Source organism: Aphelocoma coerulescens, chromosome 8 (assembly GCF_041296385.1).
Source record: "Aphelocoma coerulescens isolate FSJ_1873_10779 chromosome 8, UR_Acoe_1.0, whole genome shotgun sequence".
In the NCBI taxonomy this organism is placed as follows: domain Eukaryota; kingdom Metazoa; phylum Chordata; class Aves; order Passeriformes; family Corvidae; genus Aphelocoma; species Aphelocoma coerulescens.
In genome coordinates, this window is record NC_091022.1 from 16877412 (window position 1) to 16897038 (window position 19627).

Sequence of the window (19627 nt, forward strand, 5' to 3'; positions counted from 1 at the left end):
CTGTGTGCATTGTGTAGTAAACTTCTCACGGGTTTTCAATTAATAGATTGCAGTTACATTGAGGAATTTCAGAGTTATTTTATGCAGTATGTCAGGAAAGGGATATGTCAAGTTCAGTGAATGTGTGAAGAATAATTGATGCATTTCTGTCTCTATCAGGATTCCACAGGTGCCAGATTGATGACAGGTATGGACTGACAATAAACTGTGTCTGCTCTTCATCAAAGTCCCATATGTGTGGTGTGTTTTATACCTAGAGAAGATCCCATTTTTCTGTATTTTTTTCACCTTTTTGGGTTTTGGTGAAGTTCTGTGTTGGACTTCCTTGACTGAAAAGGCACTGGATTCGTTTGCTAGAGGTGGGGCTGATGAACTGTTTACAGGCATGAGTCCCAAATACGCACAAGATAAAACTTTGAAGTTGTAGAAAAATGAGTAGTATGTGAAGACAGATTCTGTTTGAATGTAGATGTAGAATGGTGTTGCTTAGTGGTGCACAAAAGGGGATGCACTAATTTGATGGATACAATCTTAGCTTAAACTTTTTTTTGCTGTTATGCTTAACTTGGCCTGCTTCATGTTTTTATTAAAATTCTGTAGTTCTGGAGAAAGGAGAGGACAACACTACAAATGTCTAACATCACAGTTTGGTATTTTAAAAGCAAGCTTTGAAATATAAGAGGCTGTTTTCTTAAAATGAGCTGCCTCAGATGTTTCTAAAAGCTTGTTTTTGTTTTTTTTTTTTTTAAAGACAGAAAAAGCATGTTTTTTAATTAAGGCTTTTGGTTCCTTAGAAAGCACTTCAGTGATCAAGCTTTCCTGGTTTGTATTTTCAGTTACGTTTCAGCTGAGAAATGGGAGGTGCAAACTTGGACTAAAATTTTTTAAGGAACCATAATCAAATTTTTTATGAGGTAGGGAAGATTTCATGTAACTGTTTCCTGGAATGCTTTTATACAGTGCCTATAGAGTATGTCACGGTATTTTGAGGTGCTCTGTGTAAAGCGTACATGATGATATTGTGAAGGAATATATATATAAAAATGCAGACTGGGCACAGAGTGATTGTATAACTGGAAGGTTAGGGGCAGTTCCTGTACAGGCAATGTATTGACAAGATTTTGCTGACAGTATAATGAGTGGAGAAGTGTTCAGAGTCAAGGGTGGTGCCAAGGCTGTGTACAGTGCCATTAGTAGTTCGGAGTGGAGAGATGATGTCATTCTGTGCTTTAAGCTTTCCCTATTTGAGAAAAGCTGTTACTTAAGGTATATAAGTGCAGCAAATGAAGAGCTAGTTCGTGTGGTCAAGATGAGTAGGCTGAAGGGTGACTGAAAATGTTTGGATGTTTATTATGCAAGTGGTAGGTTAAGCTGTAGTTTTAACGGGTAGGGAAATTGTAAAGAAGGTGAATTATTTCTCTGTAGCTTATTGCTTATGGTAAATCTCATTGTGAAGAATGCCATTCAATTTTAGTTGGGTATTGATGGAGTGTAAACTTTTCAATATCAATGATACTTAGAAAGCTGTGCCCATCTTAGCTGAGGGGGAAACTGCATTGGTAAGTAACCTTCAGAAACAACGTGTTAGTATTTTCTCTTAAGGTCCTGAAATTCTAAATGTTTTCAGGACTCCTATCTTCAAACTGATGCTTCCATTTTGTGCTTTTATGATGCTTTCATTTGTGTGTTGATTGTTACATATTTGCTTACTGGATAATGTATGCTCAAAGTAAATAGCTCTCAAATTGTTTGTTTCCTCTGGCTTCTCTGTAGACGTCTTTGAATCTTTATAGTGTGCCTGTTGTGTACATCTTTGAATGTTTGCATCTGATCTGTTTAGTGATAGAGAGGAAAAATAGCCTTTTCAACCAGTATGTTTTGTTAGTCCAAACTCATGCCTACCTAGAATACATTTTGCTGTGATGACTTTTCAGTTTTTTTATTTATGATATGCACATTTTTGAAATAATAATTAAATCTCTTGTTTGACCTAATTGATGGTATAAACAGAGGTTCTTTTTTCATTCAAGCTACTCTCTCAGACTACTTTTTTTCCTACTGTGATACGCCTATTAATGTTGCATTCAACTACTTATAATCTTGTTTGGACTGAAGCAGCTTCTCAGTCTGAGGTATGATCAGTTGTGTTCATTTCCTATGCTGTGACACATTTCCTTGAAGTATTTCACCGTCCCATACGGAGTGTTGTCAAAAAGCAAAACTTTCTACGAGTAGAAAAAATGAGAGATTTCAACATTTCCACGTGAAAGCCCTACCACAGCTTTGGGAGCTGTGCGTGTGGCTTTTACTGTGATGAATAGACAAAGGAAGAACTGTAACTTCTTTGAACTATTTTTCCCATCACTCTCAAAATCTAGCAGGAGATTCAAAATGCAGGAGGCAGTCTTCTCTCTTGCAGTCCCTTGCTTGCTTTTGTTCACTCACTGCAGATTCTTTGAAGTCAGAAGCATCTCCAGTAAAAAGACTTAAATTTTGTCTCTTCATATTATAAAGTGTTAAGCTTTTACTTAATTTGACTTCTGGGTAATTCAGGCTTCAGTATAGTACCTGCTCTTAAGTGCTGCTCTTCATTAACTGTTTTAAGGAGACTGATTATTATTTTTTCTTTACAATTTTAATTTTGGTAAGTGGGATTGTGGCATATATAATTCAGTTGGTTAAACTACAGTTGGAATAGCATAGATGGAGAGGTTCTACAAATTCTCAGAGGGTATTAATTTTGTGGTTTTAGAACACCTCATGTTTCAATTCAAATGATTATTTAATCTACACTGAATGTTAGTTCTAGATATTTGTGGGTACTGAAAGTAGATTAAGTTGTTTTTATACTTTTTAAATAGAAATCAAAGCTCCTTCTGCAAATAGAAAGCAGGAAACTACATTTTGTACAGACAAGGTCATTGCTGACTACTTGTTTGGAAAATGGCGGTATAGGCTTGTCTTTAAAGAGCTTTTCAGCTCTGTTAACTGATATAGGAGACTCTCGTTGGCTAAGTTTTTGCCTTTTCAGTCCTCTTCTGAAATTACTTTATCCCTGATACTGTATGTACAGTTTTGGCATGAACTTCTGGGTTTCTTGTAATAGCCTTTTCTTAGAGTAATCTCTGCTTTCTGCTGGCTGGTTTTTCCTGCATTGATATTTAGGATTGTTAGATTTTTATAAGATGATAGATGTTTTCCAGAGCTGCAATGAAATTTATTCATGCCCCACACCCTGCTTTTGAATTTAATGCTGGGATGGTCATATCTTCATAAATGTAGCTGCTGCTCTCGACTAACTAATCCATTTTTCTAAGCCGTGAAGTCAAGACTACAGTTGCAAGCCTTTTGCTATGTCATATCAAGCTGGTGGAATTGACTGTTTAGCCACAGTTTATACCAACAAAAGTAGTTTGTATAGTATAGTTACTCTAGTCTTTGTTTCTTCCTCTTTCTTCCTACTCACACAGGCATAATCAGCTATAGGGGCAAAAGCTGGTTTTGTGTTAAACAACAACACACAGCGAAACAAAAGCCATCGAACAAACCACCTGAAAAACTTCCATATGAATTACATTCCTGGCTGCAGCCATTCTGGGAGAAGGTTGTTGTTAAAGCTGGTTGTGTCTTTTCCCAGATAGATATAGAAATGTCAGTTTTAACAGAGATCTGTTACTAATAAGGGCTGCATAGTAAATAAATGGATCAAAACTCTTGTCAGGATTACAGCAAATTTTACTTAGTCGTTGTACACCTTTGCATTCTAGTGTCTCTTAAACTTTTTCTTCAGAGAGGGAGGGGCGTCTTGTTAGGAGATAACTCTTGCTATAAAAAAGTTTCAGTCCATCTTTTTGTTTAGTGTCACTAGGGGTGCACTTGTGATCGCTCTCATCTCTACCATTTCAGTTTTCTTCCACTTCCTGTTCACTGCCCTTATCAGAACAGGCAGCTGCTTATCGCTATTCAGAAGCCTGACCATTTTACAGCAGTCCTTTTTCCCTGCTGTGGTCCCCCTTCTCACTCTTTGAATATCAAGGCCTCCAGGTGAATGCTCTGTAACTACATTTCTTACTCAATCCTGCATCCTTTTGATGCCGTCTTTTATTACCTGGTATAGGAGAGTGAATTTCATTCTCACTTCCTTTCCTGATAATGAGAATTAACACAGGCTAATTGGAGCAAAAACATTTATGATGTTGAAATCTTTGCCTTTCCCTAAGGAAATTTTTGGAGAACTACCTTGCTCGAATCTGGTGGTAAAGAATGTCAGGCGCTCAGCTATTTCAAATGTCATCACCCTTGAAATGAATAGTAGGTGTTAGAGTTTGATTGTACTGGAGTGAGAGGAATCTTATTTGACAGCAGAAAGACCTTTGAGAGGAGAGGTGAGTGCTGTTTAAGCACTATAGGTGGGTGGCTTTAAACAGTGTCAGTACTATCAGTAGTTTGGGCTAAAATCTGGTGTCTTGTGGATTGTGTTACCTTCATCAAGATGTTTGCATGACACTGCAAGCACCATCTCCTGTTGGGTGGAGCTTTGCACAACAGAGGGTTTGAAATTCCAAAAAGTGGGAGTTAATTCTGTAGGCCCTTCTGCAGGGCTGCAGTCACCAGCCCTTTGGTCCTTCAACAGTTTACTTGCTGGTGATCTTTGTGAAACTTGTGACCTCTCCTTCAGCTGGACAATATCTAAATTATAATGGCCCATCTTCTCTTTTTTCTTCTTTTTCCCTCTGTGCCAGATGTAGAAAAACCCCAGATTTATCCCCAGAGTGATTTCTGAGCTCCTGTGATCCAAAGAGTACTGAAATGAAAGCGTACTTGCATTTAAGTTTTCTGCAAAGTGGACTTTTAATGAGTACAAGAGTGCATGCCCTCTAGATAGATGGTGTAGATTAAGACTTCCCATTTTATGTCGACAAAGTAAATTGATTGGTCCAAAGTAAAGTGTTCCTATGGAAAAGCTGTTAGAGTGAGCAGGGGGTGGTGTGACACTATACTGCAGTATCACCCCAGTGATCTGCAGTTGTCTGGGCTCAATCCTTTGATGGAAAGATTCTGTCTGCACTTGAGTGACAAGCCATGAAATCTGTGTTGAGAGCAGTTATTGCTAATGTTTAGTTAATTGCAGTGTTTAGAAGATGTGGGTGTTGAGGCCATTTTGCATGGGGGAAGAGTCATTGTAGTTCTTAATGAGAGAAATGTTAGACTGCGGTTTTCACTGCCCAGCCAAAGTGCATAGGCTTATTGAGATGTCTGGTTTAGTGCTCATGGTAATGTTTGACCGTGTAAAGCCATCACCACTGACCTTCTTTCTCATTTTTTGAAAGGTATTTTGGCTCTTCATGTATGGAGGCTGTTATTTTTGTGGGCATATAACTGTAGCTTTACATTTACTTTCTGTAACATACAGTAGAGCTCCACTGCTGTTTGAAAGTAACACTTCTGCTTCTCTAGATGAATGGAATATTATTTTAAGACCTGACTAAAGAATTCTGGGTTTTTAATGTAATAAATCTTATTTGAAAAAATGAGTATATATATTGAATAACATTCATGCATAAAGCTACAGTTTAACGTGATACTTGGGACATGATCCTGGGGCTGGGGAAAGGACCTGAAATACTTATCTTCTGTTGCTTTATATTATCCAGTCAGACTTTTTTGAAAGATCTGTCTTCCCATACTATCTGTCTTTGGGCAAGTGGCTTTGAGACAGTTGCAGGTTGATGGGGAACTCTGAGTCAAAAAGCTGTGTGTGAATAAAATGAGGTAAGTAATCGTCACCAGTGTGTGAGGATAGTTACCTCATTCATAGTCAGTTTTGATGATGCCTAAACATTTAGTCTAGATAAGAGTAACCTACCCTTTCTGTACAGCTTTATGCTAGTAGTTGTGTCTTCATTAGTAGACACAGTTCTACAGAGGTACCATACCCAAATCCATTCTTGTTTCTGTGCAGCTTCTCAGTGGCTTTTGGAGTCTTCCAAATTTCCAAATAGGAAGTGAAAAATGTCCTTGTATAGTTATTGCTAAAGATACATGAGCAAAACAAGTTCATCTGACACTGATCAGCTTTCATGAAGACAAATAAATTACAATTTTTAAGTGGGCCAGGTAGTCTTGGAATAATAAACACAACTTTGCCCTAGAAAAGTTGAGGAATTAGAAAGGCCCAGGCATAAAGTCCTCCAACACCTAATCTCAGATATGTTGATCATTTTTGCTAAAAAGATTTTTTAAAAGCTTCCGTTTGTAACCATTTCCTTTCTGTATATCATTCCTCATTCAGGGAACTTGAGATAGCTTAGTTTGAAGGCACTAGCAGCAAATGCAGAGATTTTCTTGCCATGCAACTTCTTTTCCCCTGTTCTGCCCACTTAGTTTAATAGCATGTGTATATTTGATACAACTTCTTGGTAGATTTTTTAATTAAAATGCCAATAGCTATGTTATTTAGAAATTACATGTGTTTGAGAGAAGAGCACTGGAATGTTGATGTCCTACCCTGAGAAGAAAAAGATAGAATACTTTTATGGCTGTGGGTTTTTTACCTCTCTGTTTTGCTTGGCTTATGTGATAATCTAGGACACAAGCAGAAAACAATGACAGCTGTACAATAAGTTCTTGTTTTATTTTGCAGGTTTGTTTTAATGTGGAAGTGGATCTTACAGCATAATGTAAATCAAACAAGCAAAGGTGAGTAGGAGTTTTGTATTGGTGTTTTTTTCCCCCCTAAATGGCATTGGCATATACTGGTAAACATGCAGAAAAGTGGTCAGTGAAAATTCACTTGAAATTTGTGTCTTGATTACTGTAATGTATGCAGTTTATGTACTGTAATGGTGCAGTGTTACTTCTATGAAACCAAAAGAGGCACAAAAGATATTGCCCCATTATTTTATATTATGATGATAGTTATGTTTTTCTTCCATAAATTATTGTAGTCAGAAAGCTGTCAACTAGCTTTTGAGCTGTCCTACTAGATGTTGAGAGCCACAATTATGAGTGCTTCAAATTAATTTTGTTCTTCGCATATTATCCACCTGGTTTCAAAGTACTGAAAGTGTACTTTGCACTGTAAAAGCAGCATGTTAAACTTGCACTTCCGGTATTAATAAATAACTGTGGGAAATTTGACCAACTATCAGAATAGCATTTCAAGTTGTAAATAATGAAATTCTGTTGGAATTTTCCCTCCTTTTCTGTTCTTAGGACCCCATTTGCAAGCTATTTAAAGGACAAAGTATATGGAGATTTACTGCTGGCAGAACTTAAGTGGCCATTTGCAATTGCAAAGTGTCCATCGAGGAAGAATTTTCTGTAACTGACATTTTCCTCCTTCCCCCACCCCCTTCTTCTGTTATTTTGAGAAAAAGAGTTTAGATAAGTGTAGGTTTTTGCTCTTCCATTTACTTGCTACTCCAGGAATAATTTGAACTATAAAATGAATCTCTTTAGCATATAATTATGTGAAGCATGTAACAAAGAGTTTTAACCTGTTTTAACTTAAGTCTTTCAAGAGAATCTTAGGTAAGGCCCCACAGTTCAGTAAATTCGCTACTTTGGAGACATGGCATGATGGACTCTGGTACAGAGGCTTCTGTAACCAACCAAAGCTGTCTCCTCAAGTTTCCTGCTTGCTGTTTGACTAATGTGCCATCTCAGAACGTAGCTTCTTGCAGTGACTTGCTACTTTGAAGAGGTGAGAGGGAGAGCCCATTTGCTTAAATGAGTTTGTTCCTGAATTCCAAACTCCAATTAATATGTAGACTTAATTTTGCCTTGAAATTGTAGCATGTGCATTTTTAAATACATGAACTGCTTTGTTCGTATCTTCTGTTCCACTAAGGCTTCTTCAGAACTATTGCTGTCAACTTTAAAATACTGATTATAGAAGAGTGCTTTTTGGGGAATTTAAAATACTCTTCTGTTGAGTGTTGATCTTTCGTATAATGTATAACTGATTCAGGACTTCGATTATGAGTTGTCTTCTGAATTGTCTTCTGAACTATGAACAATTAAAAGTTCTACTGCTGTGATATGCATATACTTGTGTGTAGAGGATGTTTACTGCCTTAGCCTGACTTTGCTGGTTTCTGGAATGTGCATTGAGAAAACAGATATATAACAGAATAAAACTCTGCAAACGGAAATACTTCATCTAAGAATGAGTGTAAAACAAGAATTGTGGCTAGGAAAGGAACTTGAATTGACAGTAAAGTTCAAGCTGTTCTTCTGCCTGCTAATGCTTTCAGTATTTAATGCTTGCCATTTACATTCTGTTTCTTTTTAATTTATGTGTTATGTATTACTGGTTTAAATACAGAAAATTGGTTGAAAAGTCTAATGTATAACTGAGTGTGTTTTTTAAGCATGAAGTCTTCTGAATGAAACTCTGAAGACCTTTCATCTTAATGGTGGTTATCTGTGTTTAGTAGGAAAAAGCTGGTCTCTGAGGAGAGAAAGCCTGTAGTATTGCATTCACAGCGAGAGGACAGAAAAATGTGTAAAAGAATAAATGGAAACAGTGTCATGATGTTTGATCAGTATTGTTACTGCTTGGAGGAGATCTTGAGGTTCCCAGAGTTCAGTAAAAATGACAACTGAATAGTCAGTAAATCAATGAAGTTATTGTGCTTTATTAGGGAACAAAACAAAAACCAGATCCAGTTCCACAAATTTGTGGTGTACCATAATTGCATTGCAATGTGTATTGCTTCTTGAGTACTGGTCTAGTCCTGTGACTGAAAAACAGCATAGCAGAGCTGAAGAAGGTTCAGAGACAGGCAGCAGGGATGACTGAAAGAGTTCATTTTCAAGAACAACCTGCATTTCCCAACTGCCTTTCTCTTCAGTCTCCGTTCGTGAGGGTAGTGGCTGCAGCATCTTATAGACTTCTAAACAATAAATTTCACTCCCACAGCTCAGTGCAGAGTTGCCTTTTTGTGTAAGCTTATGTCTTTTAAAGCAAGAGCTGAAAATGTGATTTAATGATTTGCTCAAGCGTTTTTCTTGTACGCTTGACCAGAATGCATTTCCTGATGACTCTGCTAGTGTGCTTTCCATGTGTCGGGTTTGTTGTTTTTTGGGTTTTTTTTGTAAAGGGTTTGAGGTTTTGTTCTTGTAATTTCAAGTCATTCACTTTCCTGAGGCAAATATAAAAGATATATCCTGACTTTTGGAAATGAATCAAGAAATATGTTACTAGTTTAAAACACACAGGTATAAGATACTGTTTACAAACAGTGAATGTACTTTATTGTGGTAACTGTAGTATTTGTTCTTAAATTTTCTGATTTACAGACTGCATCTTCTGAACTCCATAGGAGAATCTGTTTTGTTTTAAATACAGGGGAAAATTAGGAAAAAATAAGCTTGGTCTGAATGTGTTAAAAGTGCAATGGGCCACACTTCTGTATAGCAGGATAGGTTGCAGGAGGTAGATGATTGTGCTGAATTTCCCTGTAATAGTGTGTACAGTGAAGTGAGGTCATATTTGAAGCGTTTTAGATACCAGCCAAAACTAAACTTGCTTCCAGAAACTGCCTTGAATGTATTTAATATTGCTTTGCCTAAAAGTAGAAGGATGTAATTAGTGAATAGTAGTACCCTGAATACTGAAGAAGAATATGCTCTATACAGAATTCTGCACAGGATAAATTTTAGTATGTGGGATTTTTGTTTCTTTGGCTCAGACAGGATCTCATATTTTTATCTTGTTCTTATTATCCTGGTAACATGGAGTTGAATTTTCTGCCGTTAAATCACTTCTGGTGATGACTTTATTTGTTTAAGTTAAAAAATAAAAAAGAAACAAAACCCAATTATTGGTGGCCTGACCTGAGCTTTTCTTCTTACTTGCGTTTTTCTGGTCACGTACAGTATTATATAGGTTTGGGTCTTTTAAAAGCTGTGGTTTTGTATTTTCATCAGCAAGAACAATAACTTTCCCCAAGTCAGCAGAATTTTTTGGTCTTAATCTGAAAAGGTACCAGATGGCTTTTTTTGCCTTACCTGGTTCTGCTACTTAGAATCCTAGCTAGAATACTAGCTTTTTTAATCCTTGATCACTGAAAGAACATAGAGGATGAGAGCTAGTTTCCTGATAAGGATGAGTGAATATCACTAATGTAGTTCATTACCCTAAGGTTCTAAATTAAATTAGTAAAAGCACAGTGTTTGTTTCAGCTAGTGGTTTTGTAATTGGGAAAGGTACCATGCTTTAGAAGTTAAAAAATCTCTCTACATTAGCAGGAGAGGAGATACAGTCTTAAAAGTTGTGATAACATTAACATTTGTACAGCAAGTGGTTATCAGCCAAAAAAGCAAAAATCATGAGGAACTGCTAGATGTGTTTCAGGTCGTGCTGGATAAAAAGAATGACAACTTTTGTTCAATGTAACAGGAAATAAGGTCAGAATTGTTCTAAGTTGTGTAGTGTTAATTGGGTTAAACTGTTCTTAATATTATCTTTAAGAAAGTTGCACTGTGAATCCATTATGCAGCATTGTGGTGTTGTCATTCAAGTTTTCATCTGTGATTTGTTGGATTGACACTTCACAACTAGTTCATGCAGTTAACTAATAATATTGTTTTAATTAACTTGTGAAATATTCCTGTAAAAATAGTCAAGTATACCTGATTTCTAAAAATTCCTTCCAGTCTGATTGTCATCATTGCATACTAATGAAAGTAGATTGAGTGGGTAGCACATCCAGATAACAAACTGGATATTTATACCTTAAGAGGTCTCTTATGTCAGTTATTGAATTCACTTTTTCCTGAAGTTTGATATTATGGTGAAAATAAGACGTCTCTGGTGATACAGTTGTAATCATTGGGGATTTGCATAACATTACGTAAAACACCTAATTACTAATTGTTTTATTGATATATATTGGATTTGTATTGTAAAAAAAGGGTTCTTTACCCAACTGCTTACAGGCGGTATCTGAACAAAGGGACTGAATTGTTGGAAAAAACTTTGATTTACATTGAAGATCAGTTTTAGATTTGGATATCTGGAGTTTGCTTTGATTAATTTTTAAATGTCTTGTGTTAGCAGAGCATTGCTCGTATTTGGCAGCTGCAGGAACGTTTTTCAGCTCTGTATGCTCTTCACGTGGGGAATAATTGGATTTGCATACCGATTTTCACCACCACTTGGTGGCAGTACCTGGCTTCAAAAGGATTTGTCTCTGAGCAGATAAGGTGGCTGATCCTATAAAACTATAGGTTAAGAGGGAGCAATTAGTTTTTGCGTTTCTAAAAGTTAGTTATGTGTTTTAGAAATGAAAATACTTTCTATTTAACTTACTGGAAGGATTTATATTTGTATGTCTCTATGGAAAATCTAGCTGTCATGTCTAATATGTAATTTAAGAGTATTGCTTGTGTTAGTAGTATTCTCAGAAGATGTATTTAATGTTCCCCAGTTGAATTATTTTAGCATTTACTTCTAGCATTTTGCTTTGAGTAGTTTAGTTCAAGTAATTTTAGAACATAAAATTTGCTTCATGGTATTCTTTATAGTGAATTTGCTTCATAGCATTCTTTATAGTGCTGCATTCTGCAGTTAAATGGAGGACTGTCAAAGCTTCTTTTTTGCCTTATGAAATGTTCTCTGTTTTTACTTCTTGATTTGTTCATATAGATTTTAGAGAGATTCCCCAGTGGATTTTTCTGTCAACAAAGCTAGTAAAAGTTTGTGCCCTTAGTCATAGTTGTCGCCTCTCGTCTGTGCCGATTCAGCAGTGTTTGGGTCCCAGCCTTTTAAACTGGCTAACAAAATTGTTGATAAAGTGTGAAAGAAGGAACTTGGGGGAGTGGAAGAAGGCAGCAGTTATTTAAACTAGCTTTGCTGTGAAGAAAGGCATAATTCCAATGAATAGCACAGTAATTTGACAGTATATGATGCCATGTTGAAAATACTTCCTCTTCTCTGCAAGCCAAAATCATCTGCAATGGTCAGCAGGTCCTTTAATTTTAGTATTATGTCCCATGTAAGGACTGTAGTGGTGAGCTTAAAGTCTGGAAGAGTGGAGATACTTTCCTAAACATGGTCTCCTTGTGAAATGTCTCACATACTGTGACTGGAGGTGAACATTGCCAGTGGCAGTGGGTTCTGTAAGGAGGAAATACTTCTACTGTATTGCCTGAAGAGCCAACACTGAGAAGCTTCTTTGAGGTGTGACACATCAAGAAGGTATTTAAGTATATTGTGGTGAAGAAGAGGGATTCGTCCTGTGTAAAATCGAAAAATGTAGAAATACAACTAGAAAATGAGGTGGGAGTTGGGAAATGCAGGTTTATAAATTTGAGTGTGAAAATACTGCTCCACTTAGTGATAATATTATTTTATGTAGTGATACAACTCTGGAAAACAGGATCACTGGAAGAGAGGTAGAAGGGAGAGGAGCATCACATTATAGTTTCGCTGTCAATTTATTCTGTGTAACTTGGGATAGAGAGAAGAATACGCTTTTATCGTATGCCTAATAATTTTCATGTTATTTTCTTCAGCTTTCAGAATGATAAATTCAAAGTTGGTAGTTGTAAACCTTTTTAAATCAAAATACTTTAGTGCCTGTATTGATGATATTTTGAAATTGAAAAATTGTGGATAGTCTGAGCACATGGAGCACTCTAAAGAGGACTGAAGTAAGCAAGAGTTGGGATACTGTGTGGCAAAGTGTACTAAAACAGAATCACAGAATAGCTGACTTTGGGAGGAACCTGTAGTGATCTTGTCCTGTCCCTCTGTCCATTCTGTTGAGGTCCCTTTCAATGGCATCACAACCTGCTAGTGTGTCAGTCTTGTGTGATCAGCAGCCTTGCCAAGGGTACCTTCTGCCCCATCATCCATGTCATTAATGAAGATGTTGAACAGTGTGGGACCTGGTACTGGCCCCAGGGTAGAGCTTTAGTTCCTGGCCATGCGCACTCTGTACCATTGATCACGACCATTAATTTTTTGGCAGTGGGATAAAGATGTCTCACAGCAAGGATACAAGCAGGACTTTTATTTGTAGACTATAATGAAGAAAAGTGTTCTGGTTTTAATAATGCTGCTGGTTAATAAAATTTTTTTATTGTGTTGTGTCTAGATAAAAGCAGTTTTTTGTGCCACACTTGAGGATTAGGAATACATTTCACTGAAAAACACAGGTAATGGTGCAGAAAGAGATGAATTGTATTTTCTCAAACATTTAGTTTCTTTAGAGAGAAAGCATGTGGGCATGTGAGATGGCATCAAGGAAGAAAATTTATGCATGTAAAAGTAAGGGAATGGTTTAGAAGAGAAATAGTGAGTTTTTCACAGAGCATTCATTCTCTATTTTTAATACTTCTGTGTCTTTTATTGGAATACTGCTAGTCATTACCATGTATGTCTGCATTTAGGACAATTCAATATTTGATTGTAGTTCTCATCTTTATTAGAGCTAATGGCAGTGCAATTCAAACTAGATTGCACTACTAAAAATCCAAACTAGAGAGCTGCAGTAATATGAAGACTTAAGTAGCTGGCTGTCCTCTGTGAACAGAGCTGTGGAATTCTGGGCAGGAGTTATGAAGCCTGTGGAGTTGCCAGACAATGTTTGACTGTTCTTAAGTTACCAGATTCAACATCTTGTTTTTTTTGTTCTGGGTGGTCATCTTTTAGAAATACCTAGTTCATTTTGAAAAGCATCTGCCAGTGAAACCATCTTAAACTGCTGCATGAGCACTTCAAACTAGAAGAGTATTTTTTATAGGTACACCTGTGATTATTGTGACACTGAAATTGTATTGTCATTTATTATTATTGATTTCAGTATTGAATTTTAGTGTGATGCCCCCCATTGTGGTAAACTGGTTTATTTCCCCAAGCAAATCAATACTAGAGGAATAAGATTAAGAATGGTTGGTGGCAGTAATGGAATTCTCTTTTGTGATTTCTAATTGTAAGATGGTTGTTCTTAAGTTGTGTTCAGTTTCCTTTCACATGAGATGTTAACATATCATTCTTAGGTGTTTTAGACCAGAAATCAAGTTTCTGAAATTTTGACATTTTTAAGGAATTTTTTGGTTCCCTTACTATTCCTGACAGACAGCTTTTGAAGACATTGTTGCATTAGGAACTAAGTTTAAGGAAAGTAACTTCCTGAAAAAGTGTGCTTCAGGTTTGATCTTCCCAATTATAATCTTACTGAAAAGACGAGCTGCTTTTGTCATGGCTGCTCTATAACTGAGAGTTTCTCTTTGATCAACTTTTTCTGCAGATATTTGACAACTTGGTGAACTTTTCAACAGTATAAAAAAAGGTTATACTGTGGATAGCAGTAGCTTTGTATTTATTCGGGTATAATACAAATGTTGTATTGGTAATATTTCATACTGCTTTAAAAAATTCTAATATGGCAGTCTAATTAGCTATGAGAGTTTTTCAGTGTTCCTATTTTTATGTAAACAGCTGTGGATTTGAATTGTATTGAAGATAACTAGTTTTGAGTGGAGCTCTTCATGTTGTAGTTAGATTAATAACTCTGGACCGTTTGTAAGGTAGGTGTGGTGGGGTGTTTAATATACATAACACTCGTGGTGTTATGCATATTAAACAAGCCATCTCTTGACTACAGAAGCTTGAAAAAATGCAGAAGTGTTCAGGTGGATTTGTAGATTTCAAAGCTAAGTAAGGCAGTCTACAAATAGTGTTTCTCCTGTGCAGAAGGAGATGTATTTTCAACAACTTAATTTGCAAACACAAATAGAAGCTGGAGGAAGGCGAGTCACTGACTCATGCCCTACTTGTCAGGCTTTGTGGTTTTGTTTCCATTTGAAGGGTGGATCAGGGTAGCTTTTTAACAAGGAAATAAACTGGAAAACAAGAAATAGGTATTCTTCTAATGATCAGAGTATCATGATTTTATTGATTTTGGGTATTAATATTGCTAGGTAACATCCAAAGTTCCCAAGGCATAAACTGTGCATTACTATATGGAAGAGGCAAAAATATTTGCAGCTGTCCTCTAAAATTTTTTTTTTCTCAAGATGTGCCTGGTTTGTGTTGATTCGTTACTAATTCCTCTACTACTCTGTACAAACCTTCATTTTCCAGAAGTTCTTAAAACTTTCTCTTTAGGCAGAAGTTCTGTGCTTGATGTTTGCCATGGTTAAGGTTTTAAAGCATAGACTGTGATGGGGCAAAATGGAAGGAGATGCCTTTTTAGCCCTGTGCCATGATGTACTTAAAACTCTTTCTGTTCTGCTGTTTGTTGCCTAAAAATCTGTTACTTTGGTTCCATCATCTTTAATATAATGTGTCACTTGACAAAGCTTTATTACAGGAATGCTTGTGGAAAAACAATAGGTTTTGTTAGTTTTCTGTATTTACATAATGAAGTCTTGAAGAAAAATCTAAATGGGAACAGGGAAAACCTGAAGCACCTTTCCTATCTCTTGAATATTTGAATAATCACTTGAGTGTCCTGGTTATTCACATACCTGCTTAAAGAACTTGACTTAGGAGGAGTTATTTAGCACAGGACAAGTATGTTTTTGCCTTTGTTAGAGCACTGCTGAAAGACACTGTATTTCTTCAGTTTCTTTAGCCAGGCTGATTAAATTCAATCCATTCAGAAGCTTTAGTGGCTTCTGAGTTTTTGTGTTACTTAATAGTTGCTCTGGACTTTTAGCTCATTGGCTTATGTTTATGAATTTAATGAGAAACTTGATATCAGAACCCATAAAGGCACTTCCAAATTCTTCCATCTTGGTTTTTCAGCTCCAATGTGCTTTCAAATTTATTGTAAATCCCTATAAAATAACATGAGGCTTGCAACAGAGACTTACAAATCTCTTGCCTACACCTGCTAGTAGGCAACAGCATGGTATACTTGGCACTGAGGTGTAAGCTTTACTGAGCTAGCCTTGCATGAAGGCAGTGCTCTTAATTTGGTGTGTGACCCTACTGCATAGTAAAGGTTGTCATTATGAAATAAAAACTTGGAAAGGTCATAAACCTACTGGTAATAAATACAATTAATAATGTACATAGAACAACGGATTTAAGTACACTCCTATCAAAAAGAATTATTAATGAACAGAAAGTGGACAGCATAGATCTGATGACAGGAAGGTTGCATCTAATCTGAATTACTGAGTGACCTAGGAAGCTTGCTTGGGGGGATTACCAAATAATTATGTTAATATGCAATTATCACCTTATTTCTTCTGTAGTAACCTCAAGATGTAGTGTAGCGGGGTGTTATAGCAAGTGCTGATAGTTTGCAAAAATACTGATGTTCGAGATTTTTAAGACAATAAGATTAGCTTAAGGCATTTAAATTATGATCTGTCAGCTTGAAGATAGATCTGACCTTACACTTCTTTAATGTTTAGACTGTCTGGCCACAGGCAGTCATATCTGCAGAACATATTATGATTTTTAAAACTGATACTTTATTAATAAAAACAGTATTTAAAAATAAGTAATTTTTAAATCAATTAATAGGGAGTGGAGTGTGGCTTATCTGGATAAATAATTGGTTTCTGTCTATTTTTGAATATGAAATAATTTCTGTATAGTAAATACCATAGTATGTAAACCAGGAATAACGCTGTTAAGTGCACTGCAGTCATTCTAGGCTTAACTGAAATAATTGGATTGAATTTGACCTAGCCTTTAGATAAAGTGTGTTTCAAAGGTATGAGTTGGGATTGTGTATTCTTGTGCAGGCTTTTTCAGCCATTTTCCATCAGCATTTTTACATGTGTATATCTCCTAAGTATATTGCACTGGGTGCTTAAATAAAAATTACCTCAACTATATAGTTGAGACAGTATAGTCCTGGTAGTGGATATGATAAGCAGTACTTTCAACAAATTTAAAGTTTGATCTCAAATTTTGATTTTTCAAGTATACCAAGTATTAAATGCTATATATTTTGACAGAATTGATAATTTTGTATTCCTAATATGATATAGAAAAGACAATTTTAAAACTCTGATGGAAGCATACGAAGAATATTGCATAGCCTTGTTTACATCTTAGTTACAATGATTGATTTTTCTTTTTTTCCCAGGAGACAAGTTAGATGGTAACATTTCCTCAAAAAACATGGCATTGTGTCTTTGGTTCTACCTATTGTTGTTACTGCATAAATTGTGACACATGGAATAGATAATGTAACTGAAGTATTGCATCTTGGTTTAGTGTTATCATAAGACTAAAATTATTGTAATTTAAAAGTATGTTTTCTGTTTTCTCTAATACCACACTGTTAAAACTGTTAACTTTATTGTTGTTGTCCTGCACAAAAGCCAGTGAATTATACCACCTTGAGAGCTGGAAAAAATAATAATATATGATGATAAGAATAAAAATTATAATTAGCAGAAAATTATTAAAATGTAGCAGTGATGTTATTGATACAGTAAGCATTTCAGGCTTGATTCAAAGACGGAAATCTGTAGGGATTACCTGTATTACCATAGAAGACTTCTAATCATACCCATGTGGAATAGTTCACAATCTCCATAAATACACAGTATGGAAAGGAGTCTATTACAAGATTGTGTGAGGTGACGCTTTAGATATCTCTAATAACTCTGAAGAGAAGATCAGTTTAATGGTGACCACAGGGTGTCCTAGCCACCTTCTTAACTTCAGCTTTAACACTAATATTTATTATCAGTAGGGTTTTGTAGGTAGAGCAACATACATTGTCTTAATCTTGTAAACCTGTGAGAAGTTTTGAGGAGCCATTCTGATAATGAGGATTGCAGTCTCCAAGCAGCACAATATTCTCAGTCTGCCTCCCCGCTGTTCAGGGGGTAGCAGTGAAGTTGCTTTAAATGGGAAGCGTCTGTTCTTCCTCTGAACCCCTCACACCAGAACAGATGGGTGGAACTTGGAACATGGAAGGTTTTACCTCAGAGGTGGTAACAGTGAAGCCACTCATTAACACTGAATTTACCACTTCGTTAGCGATGTTGCTTCCTGTTGAGAAAAGCTAATACAGGCTCTCAGATTGACTGAGCACGCTTTTGTCTGCTTGTGCAGCAAGAAACCAAGGAAAATGCACATCTTCCAGGCAAAATTGTCTTACTCACTTTGTTATAAATGTTTTGTGAACAGTTTTATACCCTGCTGCCTGATACTATATGAAGCCTACATTATTCAGTTGTAAAATTGCTGGAGCTATTGTGCATCATTAGAGGTTTCACTTCGTTTAATTGACTTTTGCATTACTGATTCTTAGCACATGTTTGCACTGCCCATTTCTAACTTGTGTATGTGATGTAAAGACTCCTGCTGGGTGGTGCATTATCACCATTTTAGGGTGATAGCTTTGAATGTGATCTTATTGGAAGTCGTTATTATAGTGAAAAATGACCCATCTCAAAACAGCAAAGAAAAGCAAAAATCTAAGAAATGGCAAAATGAGAAACTGGGGTGTCTAGTAGAACATTTGTGTAAAGGTATGTTATAGATAAATAATACAATAAAATGTTTCACACACTTCAAGCATTTATTATGCCTCTGATGTGAGCATTGCTGTATTTTTTAAGTTGGCTAGTTCAGTGATGGAGTAGCAAAGGAAATATTTTTTTAATGTCTTAATTTTTCATTGTATTTCTGCTCCAAATACAATTACTTTTATCTGCAAAAGTAAGTTTGGTTTTTACAAACTCAGAAGAGGTTTAATAATTGTTTTGTCCTTTTGCTGATTTGTAACAAAACAAGTGCAATAACAGAGAATTTCCATGAAGCCAGTTAGTTTTGAATTGTGTCAGTATTTTCAATTCAACAGCTGTCATTCTGTTGAATTGAAAATACTGGATATATTTTAAAATGTGATGTATGAAGGTGAAACTGGTGTTGTTTAACCAGGTTGTTTTCTCTCCTTAGGTAAAAAGGATGTCCAAAGTGGTCTTCCTGGATTTTGACAAAGGACCACTGCAGGAAGCCATGGATATTAGTTGTAAGTTATAACTTAATTCAAAGAGTCTAGGTAATAACTCCTTTTAACTGAGTTTTCTTCAAAATGTTAATTGGTAACAGTTACTAATTAACATTTTGAATAAAACTCTGTGATGGCAGGAATCAAATCCCCCCAAAGATCAAAGTGAGTAGTATTCTCTAAGGGTAAAATATATGGTTTCTGTAAAATACAGATGTCCTGGCTCCTAGATGAATGTTTTAATGCCTTATGCTCACTGTGTTCTGAGGACCCTTTTAAGAAGTGAATGTAGACTAAAGTTTACGTTTCTGTTGGTCACACACTGATTTTCATGTGTAGGCAACTCCTTTGTGCCCACTAAGCATTGAGTAGATGATTTGATGTATGAATAAAAGTCACTTGTAGAAAGACAAGGCCACCCACAGGGAATTAATATGCAGTAGTTCTCTGTACTAGTAGATCCTGTTATTGGCATCCTCTGGATTCAACACGGTGACTTCATCTGGTAGGTAAATCCTAATGAAATGTTTCGTTCTTACAGTATTTTCCCCCCCACCTTTGATACGATGTTGTTTAATTGGTTTATCATTTAAAATAGCCTTACAAGTGAAATGGGATTTACTTGTTTTAAAAGCAAGGAGAGTCCTTTTGTGAGAAGGGAATAGGAAGACATCTAGTTT

At 36.1% G+C, this 19627-nt stretch overlaps 1 protein-coding gene across 8 annotated transcripts in view; it reads left to right on the forward strand.

Annotated features, from left to right (window-relative positions):
* Positions 1-19627, forward strand: part of ZNF644 (zinc finger protein 644) — a 58053-nt gene that overhangs the window by 22922 nt on the left and 15504 nt on the right. For 5 of the 8 annotated variants that reach the window (XM_069022833.1, XM_069022831.1, XM_069022839.1 and 2 more), the window contains exons 2-3: positions 6644-6699; positions 18896-18968. The gene's annotated coding sequence lies outside the window, so the exon portion shown is untranslated. Of the gene's footprint in view, positions 1-5522; positions 5773-6643; positions 6700-7215; positions 7706-18895; positions 18969-19627 lie in introns of those variants that run through there. The other 3 variants (XM_069022832.1, XM_069022838.1, XM_069022834.1) reach the window with 2 other exon arrangements.